The sequence below is a fragment of the Octopus bimaculoides genome, chromosome 1 (genome assembly GCF_001194135.2).
Source record: "Octopus bimaculoides isolate UCB-OBI-ISO-001 chromosome 1, ASM119413v2, whole genome shotgun sequence".
Classification (NCBI taxonomy): Eukaryota; Metazoa; Mollusca; class Cephalopoda; order Octopoda; family Octopodidae; genus Octopus; species Octopus bimaculoides.
The window spans coordinates 26,117,532-26,122,160 of NC_068981.1; the positions used below are offsets into that span (position 1 = coordinate 26,117,532).

The window sequence follows — 4,629 nt, forward strand, 5'->3', positions numbered from 1 at the left end:
ATATATATATATATATATATATATAATAGTGTAACTTACGTCAACAAAAAGAAAAACGGAAGATAAATGTTACTGTATCTTACCTGGAGCAAGGTTTTAATCGCATCATATGTTTGGGATATAATATTTTCCTGAAAGTAAAAGTAAAAGAAACAAAGATTATAAACATTAAATGTAAGCGTATTATTTAAGAGTAAATACAACACTAGAAATGTCAAATATTTCTTTAAAAAAAGAATAATGGTCTACATTCGAATACAAAACCATTAAGATATTTTAGTTTTCTTGGTATTAAATATATGTCACTGAAGTGTCCAATTACTTGCCATTTGCTGTCACTACACAAATATACTGTTATATTTGAATAGGATCCAAACGGTTGAAAAGATTTGCTTAAGTAACAATAAATACTATTTAGTGATATTTCTCGAGTCAATACGGTTAAACGATATTTGAAATGTTCAGCTGTTCCTATGTTGAATATATAAATATATAATACAATTATGAAAGCAATAAAAGAGTTATACAATTTCGTTTATTTCGCTTTTAAGTGAGGTATGATATTTTGCCGCACAGTTCTTCACTTTTATTTAACAAACAACTCAGAGTTACTTTGAAGCTTTGTGCTCAATGTTAAAGACTATGAAATATACCATTATGGTAGAATACTAGATTTACCCATACATTTTAGTGCTTCTGTGAAAATTATTTATCTATTTTCTGAGTTCCTGTTACTGTTTTCTAGCCCACGATCAGTACTGTAGGGATAAACTTTTGGCTTAGTAAATATACACTTAATATATTTGAATGAATGCTAACACGTTTGCCAAGCTACAGATCTATCTAACTATCTATCTATCTATCTATCTATTTATCTATCTATCTATCTATCTATCTATCTATCTATCTATCTATCTATCTATCTGGCTATTTACACACGCGCACACACACTTATATAATGTATATATATATATAAACGATTATTTGGTTTGATACATTAATTCATTTTCACAATTCATGGTATGCTATTTTACTACAATAATATTCATTTATTTTTCCCAGCTACCCTTTGCTTCATTTAGATGTACTCAGTTTTCAGCATTCTTCCAAACCTATATCACTCACATAATTATTCTTATAAAGGCTTTGTAGAAAATTCTCAAATATATAAGCACGTTCTCAGTATCATATGACGTATAATTCCCAAAGATGGAACCATACCATCATATATAACAATTCCTAAGTTCAAAGAGTTATTTTATTCCCTAATGCTAATGCGATATTTGTCGATATATGATTGGATGTGGGTACATATTTTGCTGATATTGTATATTAAATTAACCGACTTTTACAACTTTATGCATGGGAGTTCGGTTTGCCGTGCAAATATGTAATAAAGGAGGCTGAAATAATAGTATTTTCTCAGAGTAAACATAAATATATATATATATATATATATATATATATATATTGCATGACCGCAATACACACACACACGTACACACACACACGTACACACACAAATACGTGTACTTGTTTCAATGGACAAGTGGAAGATGAAAGAGAAAACAAGCATCGATGAATTTCGACCGCAAAAGGAAATAGGACGGAATTTCATTTTGTGAAGCATTCGATCCGTTCTTTCCATAGTTTCCATCACATTCTTTTCTAATTCAGCTCATCTTTAGAATAGGGATTTATTCCAAGTTGATTACGCACGTAGCTAATTGTGTAGATGACATTAATAACTGATTGAATATATTATTTTGTAGATATCGGATCTAATAGGCCAAAATGTCAAGACAAACCAAAATGAACCAACCCTCGTAGTATTTATGGATGAAATAAATAAGTTGTATCTGTTATTTCACCATTATTCAGATACGTAATCTTTGTAGAATTGAATGCAACTCAATATTTCTTTTAGTTTATAACAAAATATGGTACGTGATTTTAAAGAAGTTAACCCAGGAGGTCCCACAAATACATAGAATTTACTTCCAATGGCATGTGACTGAATATTATTTTGTTTCGATAACTGCAAATAAAAGCTTTACATGGAATCAAGAGCGATACATTACTAGTAATTTGCTGTATAATACCCGGAAAGTGAAAGGAAAATATTGCATTCATGCGATTTAAGTTCTGAAATGAGGGGACTAAAATTACCTCGTACAGCTGTTGTGAAACGATTGAACATGAATTATAAAACGTTGATGCTCCAGTGACATTGTTCTAGCACACACCATAACAAATGATTCAACAAAAATAGAAAGTATAAAATATTCCGTTACTTCTATCTTTTATGTCAACTCACTCGGTTTCTCATAACACAATAGCATGAACCTACAGTAAAAAATATGATGATTAAGATTGCAGTATGTCTTTGCTGAAAGTTAGGAAATTTATAAATGCATACTCTTCGATTTTGTATCAGCATTTTCCATAGATATAATATATTGAATTATAACTACAAATACGATAGATATTTGTTTATTTCTAATTTAGACGCAAGGCTAGCAAATTGATGGGAGAGGAATAGTCGAGTACATCGAATCAACGCTCGACTGGTACTTTATTTCATCGACCCAGTTAAAATGAAAGTCATAATTGTCTCTGACGGATTTTGAACTTGGAATGTAAACTACCCGAACAAATAGCTTAACGTATTACTGCAACTAATAATTCTTTCACATTTTGGGACAAATCTAGCAATTTTGGTGTAGGGCATACGTCAATTACGTCGATCCTGGTGTTCAACTAGTATTTATTTTATCGACCCCGAAAGAATAAAATACAAAGACGAAATCGGCAGAACTTGAACTTAGAACGTAAAGACAGGCGAAATGCCGCCAAACATTTAACACAGCGTACTAAACATGCTACCAGCTCGCTGCCTACTACTGCAACTTTTATTAATAAACCATAACATCATTCTCCTCGATAGGAATTGCAATTAGATGTTACTATTGCAACATGCAATACTACTTGCATAGGGAAAAAATCAAAAGTACAAGTGAGATATTTAACACAATGAAATGTGTAAAATATAAAGTTTCTTGAATGGCACAACAGTGCAGAGTGGACTTTAATAATAACTGTTGTTGTTATCAACACTGATTTCAAATTATGCTACAAGGCTAGCAGTGTCTGGGGAGAGGGCAAGTCGATTACATCGACCGCAGTATTTAAGTGGTACTTATTTCATTAACCCCGAAAGGATGAAATACAAACTCAAACTCGGCGAAACTTGAAATCAGAACGTGAAAACGGTGGAAATGCCGCTAAGCATTTCGCTCGTAAGCTAACGATTCTGCCAGCTCACCGCCTTGTTTGCTGTTGTTAATATTAACAATGTTAACAACGCGGCGAGATGGCAAAATTATTCGTACGTCGAGCAAAATTCTTAGCGGCATTTCGTTAGTCTTTACGTTATGGGTCCAAATACCACCGGAGTCACCTTTGCTTTTCATCCTTTCGGATTCGGTAAAATAAGTACCAGTTGAGCACTGGGGTCAATTTAATCGACTTAGCCATATCCCTCCGAAATTGCTGGCCTTGTACCATATCTTGAAACCAATATTAGTAACGTTAACAGAGAGATTGGTCAATGGTAGTAAGGTGTTATCAAACTGACTTTAGTCTTAATTTTGTATAAAATTTAAGTATAAGAATACGAAATGGGATGTGAAAATTATAGTTTAGTATTGTTGAATCTGACAAAAAAGTATTGTCTAGGACAATTACAGGTCATTGTTAATTTAGAGCTAATAAAAGGAAGCAATATGATTACAGTTACTTTACAAATACAGGGTCATGAAAAGTAAATCATCAGAGAAAAGATTCGAACTTAAGAGGAACAACAGTTATAATCATGTTATGATTATGTACTATTACAAGGTCAGTTTTATTAGGAGTCAATAGTGTGAAAACGTCGAATTTGTAGAATCATTAAGCCGTCAAACAGAATGGTTTGAACAATTTTTTTTTTTTTTTTTGGCTGCAAAAATTTCAAATTCAACCTATATGGATATTGATCTTTAGTCTTCCCATGAAGATATCCAATATGAAGGTCCGTACTTTTCCATATCTCTGAACTGCGTCAGTAATTTATATGTCAAGCCATGTCACATTCTTTCACACTAGTACAAACTGAAGGTGTGGTAGAAACATGTTAATTTCAAGAATAGGAATCTAATTCATCTAGTAGTTCAAAGCTTTCTAATCAAGACCGACCGATAAACGCCCATAATAGCCGACATGTCGCAATACTGTTCAGTATTTAATGGCGCCTTTGCAGATCCTCCTGTGCTCGGTCGTGGGTTACTTGATTTTTGTTTACCTGAATTCCTATTCGTGAAATTAAGGAATAGACAGCTAATTACTCAGCAGACCAAGTTTGAGTGAGACACTGTGTTAATACTTCCCCTGAAATTTCAAGAATAACCAGGAGAAGAAGAAACGGTCCAGTCCTCTTATCAGATTTGTCGATCCAGAAAGTATAAATGGACAAGTTGACCATGGTAGTAATGGAACTTTGAACATATAAATCCAGAGGGAATAGTGCAACCTCATATAGCATTACTAGTTTATATATACATATATACATATATATGTATATATATATAT

At 32.6% G+C, this 4,629-nt stretch overlaps 1 protein-coding gene across 10 annotated transcripts in view; it reads right to left on the reverse strand.

Moving 5' to 3' along the window:
• LOC106876180 (TWiK family of potassium channels protein 18) overlaps positions 1–4,629 on the reverse strand; it is a 321,498-nt gene that overhangs the window by 200,629 nt on the left and 116,240 nt on the right. For all 10 annotated transcript variants that reach the window (XM_052965904.1, XM_014924619.2, XM_014924620.2 and 7 more), the window contains exon 2: positions 84–131. The gene's annotated coding sequence lies outside the window, so the exon portion shown is untranslated. The remainder of the gene's footprint in view (positions 1–83; positions 132–4,629) is intronic.